Source organism: Hordeum vulgare, chromosome 2H (assembly GCF_904849725.1).
Source record: "Hordeum vulgare subsp. vulgare chromosome 2H, MorexV3_pseudomolecules_assembly, whole genome shotgun sequence".
Classification (NCBI taxonomy): domain Eukaryota; kingdom Viridiplantae; phylum Streptophyta; class Magnoliopsida; order Poales; family Poaceae; genus Hordeum; species Hordeum vulgare.
The window spans coordinates 193,217,131-193,236,161 of NC_058519.1; positions in this window are offsets into that span (position 1 = coordinate 193,217,131).

Below are 19,031 nucleotides of genomic sequence, written 5' to 3' on the forward strand. Positions count from 1 at the left end.
AGATACGCTAACACGTTAATAGCGCAAATAAAACAAGATAAGTGGTGGTCTCAGCACTAGTTCCTACTTAAGCTGGTCAAGATACTAGAGTGGTTGTCTAATGAATGAGTAAGATGTAGACAAAGTTAATAGAATAAACTTTCACTCCTATGGCTTTCCAAATCCATTTTCTAGGGTCACGACCTACAGTCAACACATTGCTCTAATGCCATCTGTAACGACCAAACCTCGAAGGATTTGAGTCTCTGTGCTTTACTGTGCTAGTCCCTGGATCGACTCGCTAGCACGCACAGTATAGATGAAAACCAGATATAGCAAGTGCATCATTTATAATAATGTATGATCCAGAATTTATAAAATATAACAATCTGCATAGCACTTAGCTAGCTTTATTCGGTCAAACAGCGGAAAAGTAGCAGAATAATAACGATGAGTCCCATCATAGCCCACTGGCGATGTTGAGTGAAGACTCGCGACCCTAACGGTACCTTACTCCTCGTCTGAATATCCTGCAACATGATACGTTGCAGCCATATAGGTCAATACTTTGAATGTATTGGCAAGTTACACAGGAAAAATAATATAACAGACCTACATGTATATGCATAGTATAACAATAGAAAGGCTGATGGTTATTTTGCAGAAAGCTGATTTTATCCTCATAGCTACCTAATAGTCAAGTTTTAGTTAGTTTGCTACAATAATTCACATATGGTTGAATTGGCATCTCCAACTCCAACCTATTACCATTATTAAGTTCCCCATCAAATTTTATTAAGTGTGTCATCTGTCAAGATCATCCAACAACTGTAATGGCCTAGCTGCTCAAAATTGTCCATAACCGGGGACACGACTAATCATGATTAGTTTATACACTCTGCACAGGCTAGTACGCTGTACCCACTGGACCCAACCCGAAGGTTGAGACGAAGTCTTTCAGAAGCAATCACCTAGTCCCACAGGAGGCCCATCCCACCTATCATAGCTACATCAGCTGGCACATCCGGGTAAGGTTTCCACGACTGATCAACTAAGCCAGAGCGAGTGGTCGCACAAGGAAGCTACTAGTCACTAAGTCTGTTTGATCGTTTTGAACCTGGGCGGCATCCACTTACATTCAGAGGGTAGAAACCATGATGTTCTTGAAACCACCCAGCAATACCATATCCGCCCAGAGGTGAATTAAATCCTTAATTACTACTCAATTTTATTTTGTAGTAACCCTCACATAATCTCAATGAATACAGGAACCAATCCCCATCTACATAGCATAGCAAAATATATCTAACACGATCTTCAATGACGAGGCGATATAGCTCAATAGCATAGCAATAATAATCTTCCTATACATGCATAATTTTCATAGCGTGGTATAATACTACATGCATAGAAAAATAATAGGTAAAGGATGATCAACATGTAACTTGCCTTGATTCTGGTTCAGAAAGTCACACTCCTGACAATAGTTTGCGCCGCACTCCGCACAATCTACACGTTGCAAACAATCACACCAATCAATCACCACAATCACATAACACCAAATAAAACCATCGGCAATAAAACAACTTGTTTAAAACCAAAGCATAAACAGCATGGCAGCAGGTATAAAATCATCTACATGCTGATACGATGACAACGCAAAAAGAATCAACTAAACCGGATGAATGGTTTGCAAAATATGGCCTCCAGTAGGTTTAAAATAATCTGTTTTAACAAAAAATATAATTTTCATAAAACTGAAAAACTACTGGTTCTGACATGTTCTACTCATCAATACGAGATCGCAGGAAAAAGAATTTCATGAATCGGAGTTACGAGTAAAAAGATAAACGTGTTTCAAAATTATACCGAGAATCTGACAGAGCTAAAAACAGATTAAAAACAGATTAAATTTCGTCCTGAAGCTGTTCATCAGGGTTTAATGAATCCGCTCGTGCGTGCGTTCTCACCATGAACAGCGGGGAAAAACGGAACCGTCTCGGTGTGGCTCCTCCGATGGTGCTCCGGTGGCGGTCGAACGGACTCCGGTGATGGCGGCTCCGCGAACTCCGACGAACACGGACAAACTCGGATGTGCGCGGCTTGTTCTTGCGAAGCTCGAGGCTGTTGTGCGTGCGAGGCGGGGCGAATCGGGAGCAGGGGAAATCGGTTCATGGGCTCGGTCCTTGCGATATATATGCTCGCGAGAAGAGTCCTGGCGAACAGGAGCTCGTCTCGGTTTCAAGGGGACCTGTGTCCGGCTCGGTCTGGGCTCGAGGCATGGGAAAAAAGGTGCGTGGTTAACGCTGGGGCTGTGGCCCTGGCACATGGGGCACAAGGCGAGGTGGAGCTGTCCTGCTCGTGCGCTGCCCTCAGTCAACGCTGGGAGAAGGGCTCGGTGGAGCCTGGCGAGGTGGCGTGGAGTGCTGGGGTTCGGTTCGTGGGACGATAGGAAACAGGGGGCACGTGGGGCTTGGCTCGCTGTGCGCTCGTGGAGCTGGCACTGTGTGCCTCGGTCCCTGGGGTGAAGCGATGGGTGCCTGGCTCGTGGGCAGGAGCCTGGGCACGTGGTGCTGGGCACATGCGGTGCTGGCTGGGCTGAGCCTTTGGCTCGGCCTGGCCAGCTAGTTTTTTTTAATAAAACCACAAAAAAGGTATTAAAATAATATATATTTTTTTAAAAGAAAAACAAACAGAGAAAAATAATAATGATATACGTATACAAAATATATACATATGTATATAAAAAAATACATACGCATATAGCAATATATATATACATATAGATATATATATATATTAAAATGCTAATATAGAAACATATATATAAGTATAAAATAAATCCCCCAATAAATACTAAAGGAAACCTAGTTCCACCTAATGCAAACTTTTGAAAATAGCTTTTATGCAATAGGCCACACAAAGCGCATTTAAAAACTCAACCAAAATAATTGGAAAGATTATAAAGTTTCCAAAACCAAATGAGATAACCCCAAATAATATTCGAAACATTACGCACTTTAATTCGACAGGGGAGAAGTCATATTATCTCGACTCCAATAAATTGCCCGCACTGACATAATGAATAAAATTTCAAAAGAACAAAATAATGCATAGAAGAATATGAGATGCATATGAATGATCTATTAACATCCGAATTTAAGAAAATTGGGATGTTACAATGGCACACCGACCTTATCGTCTGACCCCGATCCTGCCTCAGACTTCTCTTTCCTTCCCTCGCCTCTTTTTTCTTCCCAACACTGGTGACCACGAAGAAACAAATCACACCCCAATTCCCCTCCAACGCCTTTCCGTTCAATCACCTCAACCCCAGAGTTATATAAGCAAAGCCCCGCATACCATTCCACCCCTAATCACCCCTCCCCACACACCACCCTCACTGGAGTTCCACCCGAGCTCGTGCAGCTCGCCTCTGACCTGCCGTGCCATTTCTGTTGCCACCAATCGTCATTGGAGGTCGTCCACCGGCGATTGGAGCAACCAAACGCCACCGAGGACCTTTGCATCGACACCTGCGTCCACGAGTGATGTTGCACCTCATCGGAGATATTCATTGCGAGTGACCTAAAGCTACGGTAAGCCGTTGAACTCACCTTTGCCCTCGAATCTCCGATCAACGCTCATGATTAGATCACTAAATTAGCGAAATGTTTTCTTCTATCATGCGGGCGTCTGTTAGTTTTTTTACAACATGCATCCCTTCCATCCAGTAGGAAATCTCCATGTAGCCCCCTCTCCACTGAGTAGTTTTTTTCCTGTTTTGTTCTATTTAATAGAATTGATTCTGTTTTTGGAACTGCTCTATATTTTATGAGTTTAACTGTTTTTGATTGTTTGTTTTGCATTATATTAAGAAAATTATGCGGTTTATGTTGATATAAATTTGGTCATGTTTGAATAGTTTAAATTTGAATTCAAACAATTTTTGCTTCAAATCTTGTTTTATGAATAACTTGAATTTAGAAATAGGTTTTTGAGTGATTCTTTTTGGTAGTGATTTGTTTTCGTTGGTATTATAAGTAGGTGAATTGTTTTAATTTTTAGAATATTTTAAATTAAGGTTTTAAGCCAAACATTATTGTTTTAGATCTTTTTAGGGTTATTGCTATTTCTTTTGTTTTAATTGTTTCTCGTTTGTTTTCTTTCATATTTGTTGACAAGTTTTGTTTCGTGTTAGTTAGTAGTAGTATTTTAACAAAAAAAATATTATTATTCATTTCTTTTATTATTATTTGATTGAATGGAATCATTTCTAGTTTAACGATAGCTTGCAATTGATTCCATTGTTAAATTAATTCCTTTTGAAAAATACTTTCTACAACTATTTTTATAAATTTTTATTTTCTCTTAAATTTATTTTAGCTGAGGAAAAATATGTATTAAATTAGAATTTTTTTTTATTTAATTCAAGGTTAATCTTGTTTATATCATAAGTAGTGTTTGATAAAAGCTTTTCGATTAGTTCTATTTGCTACAAATTTTATGAGAAATACTTTGTGTTAATTTAGTTGTTTTTTGTGTCAATGTTATATCTTAGTGTTTTCTTTGTCGTTATGTTTTGCTAGGATAAACATTATTATTCTTTAGGATGTTACTTTTCATAGTTTCTTTATTTTTGTTCTTCAAAAGTAAGTCTTTTTGCTAGTAAAATATTTAGTAAAATATTTTCTGTTAGGTATTTGTTTTTGATGTTTTGTTGTTGTTGATAACAGTTTATTCATAGGAAAAACTTTTCTTTGTTGCTTTGACAAAGATTTGTTGTTTTAATTTTTGTTTTAAGTATTTCCTTCATCTCCTTACTAGAGTGTTTAGTAATTCTTCTTGCTTCTTGAATGTTAGTATTGATTGCTAGAATTTTGTGCTTATGTGAATACTATGTTTGATTATATAGATTATCTTGGAGTGACGAATAGTTCTATCAAGTTATTATTCTAACAACGATATTATCTACATCAACTTACCAAGCAAGTTCACTTTGACCATATTTTCATGCCTATGTTTTATTGCATTTAGTGACACCATTTCACCATTTCCTCCAGTAGTGTTATTGAATCTCGTAGTTGAGTAGATTGCATGAGGTAGGAAAAACCCACCACCATGTTATCAAGCCCCAGGACGATATTTATTTTGATGCTACGATATAGTAGACAGGGTTGGTATGAGTGTTCGTGAGTGAAGTGAGAAGGAGTACTCCACATCAAAGGTGACAACTTCATGATGGCATCTTCAAGGCCTACATATTCAACATCTGAAGATTTCAAGACTCAAGACAAGATTCTAATACACACAACTGGGTGGAATGTAATGAACGGCACCCCGAAGATTTACGATGTATTGAACGGCACCCCGGAGATCTACCTTGTGGGATTAGCCTAGTGAGCTGGGTATTAGCGAGTCATCATCAGCAAAGCTCCACCCAGACTCAAAGAGATGGAAGAATACTTCATGCCCGGAAGCTGACATGTGCAACCACAAGTCATTATCGCCTCTGCCTTGGTTGATCTTTGTTGTGTCTGTGGCCGAATCAGTGCTACGAGTTGTTGTAGATGTTAGGATTGGATGGGAACTCACATGGGTCAGGGAAACTCTTTGAAAGACCATGTTTCATTCGTCCTGTTCTCAAACACCGTGTAGTGTGAGGACTTACAAGTAGGGAATGATTCTTGTCATTAAAGTGCATAACACTCTGTAGAGTTAAAACCTAATCAATTAGTTGTGTCCCTGGTTATGGAGAATTTGAGCCTCTAGACTTGGATCTATCTCCGAACTCTCGACACCGGGTTAATAACTAATTGTGGGCAACTTATGATACTTGTGGGCTGTGAGACATCGGCTAGCAGAACCATGTCATATTAGAGAAATCTATAGGGAAAACTCCTGATATTCCTTTGTTGCAGGGAAAATAAAACCAACTTTTATGCAAACACTCAGACACAGAGCTACAAAGACATATTGCATATAGAGTTGTTTTATCATCTCCTTCCTACTATGATCTTGTCGGTACATTCAATGTATTGACCTACACAGAGCACACATAGGACTTCTACGATGAGTAAGAGTTAAGATTTAGGCTTACCGTGTACCCTCAACCTACCGTAGGCGTTGATGGGACTCCACTCCCTTTTTACTGTTTCCGCTGAGACTCGTGAGGTATATATTAGTTTTACGTTATTTACATGCAGTTGTAGTTTGATATGTACATTGATGCATTCTGTGTGCGAGCATACTGATTCAGGGATGGCACAGATACACAAAGGCTTGACTCGTTTTGAGTCTGGTTGCTACATGTGCTTTGTGAAAGTCCTATTAAACGTCTTGATCTATCTCTATAGATCTTGATGCCTAATATGTAAGCAACTTCTCCGAGGTATTTCATTGAAAACTCTTGTTCAAATATATCTTCATACTTTCCAAAAGTTCTATATTGTTTACAATCAGCAATATGTCATCCACATATAATATTAGAAACGCTATAGAGCTCCCACTCACTTTCTTGTAAATACAAGATTCTCCATAAACTTGTATAAACCCAAATGCTTTAATCACCGCATCAAAGCGAAGATTCCAACTTCGAGATGCTTGCACGAGCCTATAAATGGATCGCTGGAGATTGCTTACTTTGTCAACATTTCCATGATCGACAAAACCTTTTGGTTACATCGTATACAACTCTTCCTTAAGGAAACCATTAAAGAACGATGTCCTAAGACCCATCTGTCAGATTTCCTAATCAAAAAATGCAGCTATTGATAACGTAATCCTTACGGACTTACGCATCACTACAGATGAGGAAGTCTCAGCGTAGTTAGCTCATTGAACTTGTACAAATCATGTTGCAACAAGTCGTGCTTTATAGATGGTGACATTACCGTTCATGTGTGTATTTTTCTTAAAGATCCATTTGTTCTCCATAGCCTTGCAACCATCAGGTAATTCCACCAAAGTCCACACTTTGTTTTCATACATGGATCCTATCTCGGATTTCATGGCACCTACCCATTTGTTGGAATTTGGGCCCACCATCGCTTCCCCATGGCTCATAGGTTCACTGTTATCCAACAACATGACCTCCAAGACAGAATTACCGTACAACTCAGGACAAGTACATGTCCTTGTCGACCTACGAGGTTTGATAGTGACTTGATCTGAAGCTTCATGATCATGATCATTAGCTTCCTCTTCAATTGGTGTAGGAGTCACAAAAACACCTTTTCGTGTTGTGCTACTCTCTAATTGAAGTGACGGTTCAGTAACCTCATCAAGTTATACCTTCCTCCCACTCAATTTTTTGCGAGAAACTGTTTCTCTAGAAAGGATACATTCTTGGCAACAAATCCTTTGCCTTTGGATGTGAGATAGAAGGTATACCCAATTATTTCCATAGGGTATGCTAGGAAGACACACTTCTCCGCTTAGGGCTCGAGCTTATGAGGCTAAAGCCTTTTGACATAAGCGTCATAGCCCCAAGCTGTAAGAAACGACAGTTTAGGTTTCTTGCCAAACCATAATTCATACGTTGCCGTCTCAACGGATTTAGATGGTGCCCTATTTAAAGTGAATGCAGTTGTCTCTAATGCATAATCCCAAAAAGATAGTGGCAAATCGGTAACAGACATCATAGAATGCACCATATCCAGTAAGGTATGATTACGATGTTTGGACACACCATTATGTTGCGGTGTTCCAGGTGGTGTGAGCTGTGAAACAATTCCACATCGTCTTAAACTTATACCAAACTCATAACTCACATATTATCCTCCATGATCACATCGTAGAAACTTTATCTTCTTGTTACGATGATCCTCAACTTCACTCTAAAATTGCTTGAACTTATAAACATTTCAGACTTGTGCTTCATTAAGTAAATATATCCATATCTACTAAACTCATCAGTGAAGTTAAGAAAATAACGATATCCACCGAGCGCTTCAACACTCATTGGACCGCACACTTTAGTAAGTATGGTTTCCAACAAGTCACTTGCCCATTCCATTGTTTCGGAAAACGCGTTTTTCGTCATCTTGCCCATGAGGCATGGTTCACATGTATCAAGCGATTCAAAATGGAGTGATTCCAAAAGTCCATTGATACGTCTCCAATGTATCTAAATTTTTTTATTATTCCATGCTGACATATTATCATTCTAGTATGCTTTTGGAGTATTTGTTTACCATTTTATATTATCTTTGAGAAATAATCTATTGACCGAGTGCCCAATGTCAGTTGTTGTTTTTTGCATGTTTTTCACTTTGCAGGTTTTCCATACCAAACGAGGTCCAATTGCCTTGAAACTTTTTGACGATGTTTTCTACACGAAAAGAAGATAACGAGCATCGGAAGAAATCTGGATGGCTCACGAGGGGCCCACAAGCTATCAGGGCATGGCCTCGGGGGCTGATAGCTTGTGACCCGCTCGTGGCTCTCCTGACTCCATTCTTCGGCATATCAATTATCATCTACCCTAAAAACACCAGAAGGACTCGTGCAACACTTTTTACGTTGCCTCAAGACTCTGTTCTGATGGGAGGCCATCTGGAGCTCTGTTCTGTCGGTGCACTAAAGACTGGAGTCCCTAGTGCCCCAGACTTGTGCACGGACGCGAAGAGCCCGTGTCAGCAAGGCATAGCAGGATGATACGTCCATTTTGCATCATGCTTTCATGTTGATATTTATCGCTTTATGGGCTGTTATTACACTTCACAGTACATTACTATGCCTTTTCTCTCTTATTTTGCAAGGTTTACATGAAGAGGGAGAATGCCGGCAGCTGGAATTCTGGCCTGAAAAAGGAGCAAGTTTGAGATACCTATTCTGCGCAACTCCAAAAGCCGTGAAAATCAACGAGGATTTATTTTGGAATTTATAAAAAATACTGGGCTGAAGAAGTACCAGAAGGGAGCCAGTAGGAGGCCACAAGCCTGCTAGGCGCGGCCTACGCCCTGGTCGCGCCTAGGGGGCTTGTGGGCTCCCTGCTGGCCCTCTGGCCCCCCTCTTTTTCTATAAGGAGCGTTTAGTTCCAGAAAAAAATAAGGAGGAGGCTTTCGAGAGGAATCGCCACCGCCACGAGGCGGAACTTGAGCAGAACCAATCTAGAGCTCCGGCAGGTCCGTCCTGCCGGGGAAACTTCCCTCCTGGAGGGGGAAATCAGCACCATCGTCATCACCAACACTTCTCTCATCGGAGGGAACTCATCACCATCAACATCTTCATCAGCACGATCTCATCTCCAAACCCTAGTTCATCTCTTGTAACCAATCTCCGACTCGCGACTCCGATTGGTACTTCTAAGGTTGCTAGTAGTGTTAGTTCCTCTTTGTAGTTGATGCTAGTTGGACTACTCGGTGGAATATTATATGTTCAGATCCTTGATGCTATTCAATACCTCTCTGGTCATGAATATAATTATGCTTTGTGAGTAGTCACTTTTTTTCCTGAGGACATGGGATAAGTCATGCTATAAGTAGTCATGTGAATTTGGTATTCGTTCGATATTTTGATGTGTTGTATGTTGTTTTTCCTCTAGTGGTGTTATGTCAAAGTCAACTACATAACACTTCACCATTATTTGGGCCTATAGGAAGGCATTGGGAAGTAGTAAGTAGATGATGGGTTGCTAGAGTGACAGAAGCTTAAACCCTAGTTTATGCGTTGCTTCGTAAGGGGTTGATTTGGATCCACTAGTTTAATGCTACGGTTAGACTTTGTCTTAATTCTTCTGTGGTAGTTGCGGATGCTTGCAAGTGGGGTTAATCATAAGTGGGAGGTTTGTCCAAGTAAGGCAGCACCCAAGAACCGGTCCACCCACATATCAAACTATCAAAGTAGCAAACGCGAATCATATGAACATGATGAAAACTAGCTTGACAGAAATTCCCATGTGTCCTCGGGAGCGCTTTACCTCCTATAACAGTTTTTCCAGGCTTGTCCCTTGCTACAAAAGGGATTGGGCCACTTTGATGCACCGTTGTTACTATTGTTACTCGCTACTTGCTATGAATCATCTTATAATACAACTTTCTGTTACCGATAATTTCAGTGCTTGCAGAGAATACCTTGCTGAAAACCACTTGTCAGATCCTTGTGCTCCTCATTGGGTTCGACACTCTTACTTATCAAAAGGACTACGATAGATCCCCTATACTTGTGGGTCATCAAGACTCTTTTCTGGCGCCGTTGCCCATGAGTGAAGCGCCTTTGGTAAGTTGAATTTGGTAAGGAAACATTTATATAGTGTGCTGAAATTTATTGTCACTTGTTACTATGGAAACTAATCCTTTGAGGAGCTTGTTCGGGGTATCTTCACCTCGAACGGAAGCACAAGGAGTTGCTCCTCAACTTGCTGCACCTAATGAAAATATTTCCTATGAATTTCCTTCGGGCATGCTTGAGAAACTGCTGGCTAATCCTTTTACAGGAGATGGAACATCACATCCCGACTTGCATCTAATCTATGTAGATGAAGTTTGTGGTTTATTTAAGCTTGCGAGTTTGCCCGAGGATGTGGTCAAGAAGAAGATCTTTCCCTTATCTTTGAGGGATAAAGCATTGACATGGTATAGGCTATGTGATGATACTGGATCATGGAACTACAACCGGTTGAAATTGGAATTTCATCAAAAGTTTTATCCTATGCATCTAGTACATCGTGATTGGAATTATATTTATAAATTTTGGCCTTGTGACAGAGAAAGCATCGCTCAAGCTTGGGGGAGGCTTAAATCAATGATATATTCATGCCCCAACCATGAGCTCTCGAGAGAAATTATCATTCAGAACTTCTATGCTCGACTTTCTCAAGATGATCGCACCATGCTTGACACTTCTTGTACCGATTCTTTTATGAAGAGAGATATTGACTTCAAATGGAATTTATTGGAAATAATTAAATGCAACTCTGAAGATCGGGAGTTTGATGAAGGTAAGGAGTCAGGTATGAATTTCAAGTTTGATTGCGTTAAATCCTTTGCTGAAACAAATACTTTTTGTGATTTTAGCGCTAAATATGGACTTGACTCTGAGATAGTAGCTTCATTGTGTGAATCATTTGCTTCTCATATTGATCTCCCTAAAGAGAAGTGGTTTAAATATCATCCTCCCTTAGAAGTCAATGTAGTTAAACCCAATCTAGTTGAAGAGTAATTCATTGCCTATAATGATCCTATTGTTCCCAATGCTTACATTGAGAAACAACCTTTCCCTGTTAGGATAAAGGATCATTCTAAAGTTTCAACTTTGATACGTAGGGGATACATTAGAACACCTACACCCCCTGAGCAAATAGAGTTGAACCTAGCATTGATATTATCAAAGATCTCCTGTCCGAGAATGTTGATGGCCATCATATTCACTTCTATGAAGATGCTGCTAGAACTGCTAAACCACATGCTAGAGACAAACATAGGCGTGTTGTTGGCACACCTGTTGTTTCTGTTAAGATAGGAGACCATTGTTACCATGGTTTATGTGACATGGGTGCTAGTGTTAGTGCAATACCTCAATCCTTATATGATGAAATTAAAGACGATATTGCACCTGTTGAGATGGAACTTATTGATGTCACTATTCAACTTGCCAATAGAGATACTATCTGCCCTTTGGGAATTGTTAGGGATGTTGAAGTCTTGTGTGGCAAAACGAAGTATCCTGATGATTTTCTCGTTCTTGCTACCACACAAGATAGCTTTTGTCCCATCATATTTGGCAGACCTTTCCTCAATACTGTCAATGCTCATATTGACTGTGAGAAGCAAACTATCACTGTTGGTTTTGAAGGTGTGTCACATGAGTTCAATTTCTCCAAGTTTGGTAGATAACCTCATGAAAAAGAGTTGCCTAGTAAGGATGAAATTATTGCCCTAGCTTCTATTGCCGTGCCTCCTACTGATCCTTTAGAGCAATACTTGCTTGAGCATGAAAATGATATGCATATGGATGAAAGGAATGAGATAGATAGAGTTATCTTTGAACAATATCCTATCCTCCAGAATAATTTGCCTGTTGAACTGCTTGGAGATCCACCCCCACCAAAGGGTGATCCTGTGTAGCGACCCGACTCAAGACGAGTCAAGCCTCTGGTGTTTCTGTACCATCCCAAGATCATGCTGGTACACACATAGTACATAATGTATATATTCAAGAGTGCAATCACACAACTTTATTAATCGAAATCTCATAAAGAGTACTTTATTACAATAAAGGATTACAATAAAGTGGCTGAAGGCCAACTCATGAGATTATCTAACGAAGACTAAGCGGAAGCATCAGGTAGACGAGTCCATTCGACTCCAAGGGCATGTCGCTGAGCGTAGAATCGTAGCCTCACTCCTGGTCGGAAAAGTACTCTGCAACATGATACGTTGCAGCCGTGTAGGTCAGCATAATGAATATGCCGGCAAATCATCAAAGAGAGGGAGTAAAATAATAATCAACTATCTCTACATGCATATTTGGCCGGTGGAGCTAAGTTTTGCATAAAGCCAGTTTTATCCTACAACAAAAGGGGTTGAAGGCAAAATTTACTACAATGTTTGTTGTTAACGAGATGGTTCCGCCAACCAATTCTCGTACCCGAATAGTTGTTAACACCCACATCATTATTAAGTTGTGTCGAGAGTTCAGGGGAAATTCAATGCCTTCGGCTCAAGTTGTCCATGACCGTGGACACGGCTAATCGATTAGGTTTGAGTACTCTGCAGAGTTTTGCACACGTTCCCCACAAGATTTGATCGCCTCCGGGTTTGTCCTCGCACTTCAGGGTGTTTGAAGACCGGATGATCAAAACATGGTCTTTCAACGGGTCCCTCTAAATCCCTGTCGGTGCCCATCCATTCCTACCGTTCGTCTACATCTGCTAGCACCACCTGTCCAGAGTCGCCGCGTTGTCCAACCAAGCCAGAGCCCATAATGACTTGTGGCTGTGCAGGTAAGCCTTGAGTCTTGAAGTCTCCGTCCATCTCTTCGAGCCTGGGTGAAGCTTTCCGCAGGATGACATGGTATCTCCAGCATCCCGGGCATCCACTGGGTTCCCCAGGGAGCCGATCAACCGTCCTTCACCCAGAGTTGCATTGCGTCCGAGGTCTTGAAAATCTTGTCTTAGTCCGGTCTTGATTATTATATCAACCTCGCATCACTCGTGGTATACACTCAACCGATAACCCGTCTACTCAAGCATAGCAAATATAACATTGTCGTCCCGGGGCCAAGTATCGGGGTGTTGTGTTCCTACCACATGATACTACAACTTACACTAAAGTTTCCAAGTACCTAGGCAGCATGCAAATTGGGCAAAGAAGGTGATCTACCATGCATCGAAAACATAGGTAAAATAACATGATCAAAGATGACTTGCCTTGATGATAGTTGTCTTGCTCGATCGTCTCTAAGTAACATGCTTCGCACTCCGGATGATCTACCGATACAAACACAAAGCACACCATAAGCACTTCAATCATGCCACAAGTAAAAATAACATCACATGCAATGATTTGCAAAAGCCTACGTAAAAGAATTCATCACGCGCCGGTATGGCAGAAACTTGTTTCTGTTGAAAACACCAGTAAAAATACTTTACAAATTCTGAAACTTCTACCACTGTAAGATTTTATCCCTAGAAAGCAGTAGCAAAAAGAATCAACTCAAAATCATTTTTTAAACTCCTGGAATAGGCAAAACAAGGTTTAAACTAAATCTTCTCTAACTTATATTTAAAACATTCAAACAAAGACAAATTATATGTTTTTAAAAACTACAGGAAATTTGTGAGCTACTGGAAAAATAATCAATGTCATTGGACTTAGGGATAAAACGTTGTGGCCAAAACAAAACAGAAAGTTTCTGTTTTTGCAAACAGGCAGAAAATTACAAAACTGCTAGTACTAAAAGAGAGGTACACGTGTCCTGATGCTATTGGCTGCGGGGGTGTTTGTTTCAAAGCTATGGGCAAACGGCCTAAGGCTAGCAAAGTTCACTGGTTAATTCATAAGTGACAAAAAACCCACTGGTTTTCTGATTTAGACCGAAGGGGTACAAAAGATCTAATCTATAGCCATCCAGTTAAGATCTAATGGCTATCAAAAGAGGACATGAAATAATAGAGAGAGGAGGGAGCTACCTTGCTGGCAGTAGCTTGCACCGGCGAGGGAGGGCTGCCGGCGAGGGAGGGTGAAGCTCCGGGGGCGGTGGAGACTTCGGGGGAGGCGGCGGCGGGGTCCTCCTCCGAGAGGGAGGTGGCGGTGGAGCGAAGGTGTCACATCCCTGACCCCTTAAGCAAGTTAGTCTTGTGCTCATGTCTTCTTTTCATTGCATCTAAGAAATTGTCAACAAGAACAAAGAAAGAGGTGAAGGAAAAACTCAAACCCTAGCCACTTCTTTAAACCAAAGGAAACCTCAAACTAGTTAAAGTCAATGAAACCAAAATGGCCTCAAGAAATGTTCAAACTTTCTGATAAATCATGAAAGTAAATGGGCATTGGAGAAAACTATTTTCTTGACACTTTAAGCATTTTAAATAAATGCACAAGCTACTGGTTTCAAGTTTTAAATTTGAAATCAAAAACTTCAAATTTTCAAAAATGTTGAAAACTTTGGAACTAGTTGGAAATATTCCAACAAATATTCTAGGGTGCTTAACATAGCTTTTAAAATTTATTTGGGAGTTGAAATAAATAGCAAATTAGTGAAATAGCAAAACAGAAAGAAAAACAGAAAGAAAAAGGAAAAGAGGTTACCTGTCGCTCACCTGGTCCGACCCATCTAAGTCCCTCTCGTCTTCCTCCCCCGCCAGTGGGCAGCAGGAGGTGGCCGCCGCGTTCTCCGGCGCGGCCACGCACCTGTGCGCCTGCCTGGCCGCCGCCTCGCGCTGGCAAGGCCGGGGATAAGCTCCCCGAGGCCGCCCCTATCCATTCCCAGCGCCAGTTCTCCCCTTCTGCCGCCATTGGAGCCCTCCGGTGACGGGTTGGTCAGTCTGAGGCCACCAACAGCCTCAGGACATCATGTAGATGCGTTCAGTGCCCAGCCCCGCGCGTTTTGACCCCGTATCCGATGGCTTCGACGATGGCCGAACTTGGTCGCCGCCAAGCTCTTCGAGTGGCCGTTCCTTCCATGGTCTCAGCCGTGCGTTTGGCCCTCTGTGCGCCATTTCCGAGGCCCCCCCCCCGACGTTCTGGTGCTCGCCGGAGGCTCCCCGCCGACGAGGACGACCTCGCCGCCGGTGGATCTCGGCTGGCCTGAGCCACTGACTGGTGGGGCCAGCCTCTGGCAAGATTAAAGATAATAAAAATAAATCAGATAAGTTAATAAGACACTGACATGTTGGTCCAGTAAGTTTAATCAACTAATTAAGTTTAAACTTAATCTAAAATTGACCAGAGAGACTGACCAGTGGGTCCCATTGGTCAGGTTTGACTTTCGACGACCAGTTGGACCTGCTGATGTCATGCTGATGCAATAAAAGTATTTTCCAGTATAAAAATAATTCCAGAAATGTTTAAAACTTCAAAAATTCATAGAAATTAATCTGTAACTCCAATGGAAATAATTTATATATTAAAAAGTATCAGAAAAATTCAAGGAATCTGAATATGCTATTTTCATTCATGTTTGAAAAAGTTACAGAACCCAAACATGTAGATTAATGAATAAGTCAATTCTTATAATTACTTTATAAATGGAATTTGAAAATATTCAAATTTCATTATGAATGACATGATCACACACTGTCCTAATTACAAAACAGTACCTTAACATGACATCTCATGCATGTTAACATTAGGTTGATCTGAGCATCAGGTCAAATCAATTAAATCGGTATCCGAGAATACCTGGTCTCTATTGATATCCGAATATGATACAAATCAATTTCAAACCTAATACATGTTGATCATAATAGTTTATCACCTTGCATTCTCATGCCATGTTCATGCAGCATCTTGCTTGCATATGATTGTTATTGATTGTTACCATACATTTCGGTAGGCTCCGCGCCCCCGGATTCCACCGAATATCCGTCTGACGGATATTGTCCCTCCTTTGAGCAACAAGGCAAGCAACCATTTTGATCATCCCGATAAATCCCATGTTCTTGCCCCTGCACTTACTTATTGCATTAGGATCAAATGCTTCAACTGTTTTTGCCACGTTAGTTGAACCCACTTCCTTTGCATGACCTATCCTTGTCACAGTAAATAGTCGAACCTTGCAACCTAGCATACCTGGTAGGTGCTTGAGCCATGATGTGTCTTATCCTGCTATGCATGCTATGCTTAGAGTTGTGTATGGTCTGTCATCTGGGAGATGAACAGAATTGTGAGAATGTGTTTGGCAAGCAAAGGTTGTGTGTTGAACTTGATTTGGTAAAGGTACCGGTGAAAGGCTGTGTAGGAGTACATGGCGGGTTGTTTCATTGGAACCGTCCTTAGGAACTGAGTTCCGTGTATGTAATCCAAGAATAGATACTACCACATGCTGGGCCTTGAAATATGTCCCCGCTCGGCCTATTAATCGCTTAGTACTCGGTCCAGGAGTTGCAAGTAGTTTCTGGTGTTTATAGTAATGCTGGAGGCCGTGCATGGTGCTGACCTGAGAGGTGGGCCGTGATGCGGTAGGCAGTGGCACGGTGTACCAAGTGGCACCCGGATGGTGGGCTTGGGAACCCTGCGCACATCGTTTGAGGCCGTGGCGGAAACCTCGGCCGGACTTCCGTACGGGTTACCCTCAGATAGGCGATAAACCTGGACTAGGTACTAGTGTGGTTAACGGTCGTGGCCAACTCCCTCGCTAGGCATCCGCTTGAAGGTTGCCGAGGTGCATGACGTGCACATGGCGATAAGTGGCGAGAGCGTGTGTGACGAAGTACACCCCTGCAGGGTTATGATCTATTCGAATAGCCGCGTCCGCGGATATGGACTACTTGGAGACATATGTTGTTCATAGATAACTTCAATGGCTACTCATAGAATTGTCAAGATAAGCGTGAGTGTCGTGGACGGCATTTCCGTATGGAGACGGAATGATTCCACGATAGTGTATTGTTGTGGTGTTAGTGGACTCGTGTGCAAGAAATCAAGTTGTCAAAATTATTTAAAAATGCAAGTTGTCTAGCCACGAGTCAAATGCTGGCTTTCCGCATGAAACCCCACAATACCTTCTTGATACCTTGCATGAGTAGATAGTTATCCTAAAGTCTTGCTGAGTACCTTCGTACTCATGTTGCTTAATAAATGTTGCAGAGGTTGCTAATGACCCTAATGGTGGGTTCTTCGTAGACATCGACGACGACGAGTAGCTGGTGTCCCAGCTACGATCTGGCCCTACGTTGGGTCTGTAGTATAGTCAGGCCATGTGCCATCTAGTTGCCCTGTCTGTACTCAGACAGTTTAAACTCTTCCGCTGGTTTGTAACTGAATGACTGCTATCATGGGTCGTGAGACCCTTAATGTGTAATATTATGTGTGTGGCTCTTCCGAGCCTCTTAAATAAAGGTTGTATGTTTATGGTTATGTTGTGATGCCATCGATGTATCTATACATATCGGTATGCCATGCGTACGTGTGTATTACTTGATATGTATGGGGTTCGATTACTTAGTCGTGAACTTTAGTAGCACTCCTTACAAGGAAATGCCCCTTTTGTGATCCAATGAGCCTTGGTAGTTCGCTACTGCTCCGGACACACTGGTTGACCGGCATGTGTCCTTCTTAGCTGCTGTGTGTGTCACCTTTGGGGAAATGTCACGCGATGTAATGGAGTCCTTGTAGCTTGCTACGACTCGTCTACATTCGCTGATGACCGACACCTGCTTTGTTGGGTCATGTATGCCTGTCCTTGTGCGGTACCGCCACTTTGGTTTATGACTAGACATGTCGATCCGGGTTCTTTGACATTGGAATGCTAGCGACACTGTTGCATACGTGAGTCAAAAGACGCAAACGGTCCCGGCTAAGGTAAGGCTGCAGCCGTGGAGTTAACCATGCGTGAGACCGCAAAGGGATGCGATGTGTTACAGGCTGGATTCCTATGGCTTAGGATCGGGGTCCCGACAGCGTTGGTATCAGTGCCTGACTGAATGTAGGATTACTAAGCCAAACTGGTCGAAGTTGAGTCTAGAATTGCTTTAGTTATATATAAGGGAATTGTTTGTGGAAGGGAACGTAAGACTCTTGTTCTCTTCTCAAGTTATTCTATTCTGGTCATCCTCGTCTTTTCTGCGGGAATTAAGGACTAGGTTACTCATCTTCTTCTAGGCTCGTGTTTCTGATCGGTAGATTATAGGATTACGGGTCAAGAGATATTGGGTTTCTGTCATTCCTAGGAAAAAGGAAGTAAGTTTGATTATTAGAGAGTTGAACTTGATAGTTGAGTGGTTACGCTATTCCATTTTGGGTTGTCCCAAAATTTGTTTTGAGCATTTACAGCCGTTATGCTGCCCAATTTTTCATTCGGAGCTCTAATAATTTTGCATTACTCTCTATTTACAGATGCCTGGCCGTCCTTCTCGTCAGGTGGTACGTCTGACCAGGTGCATTGATGTGCCGGGTCATACGGCCATGCTGGTCAGGGTGATGTCAGTGTGCGGTTACCGCTGGTACCCCGAGTACACAGTGGAGGAACAGTACCGAGACTTCAACCAGAGCCAGTACATCTGCACTGTTAGGGTATTTCCAGACTACCCTGGAGCTGAGGAGCCAATCTATTGGTCCTATGGGTTGGGGGTCACTGTTGACATGGCAGTACAAGATGCTGCCTATTCAATGCTGACCATTATGAGAGCGAGACATGCACTGCTGCAGAATTCAGAGTTCTGTTATGTTCCGGCCTCTCAGCCTGGTGAAGAGGGATACCTCAGTGGAGTCTATTTTGATTCTTCTATGGAGGATCCACTACTACAGTCCACCGTTGAGATGCTAGAGAACAGAGACAGGGATGCTCGTGCTCTCGGCATGGAGCTTTATGCTACCCGTGCCCATCTGTGGACGGCTTTGACGCAGCTGGCACCGGTAGTCCAGACAGGGTATGGAGAGATGGAGATGCTG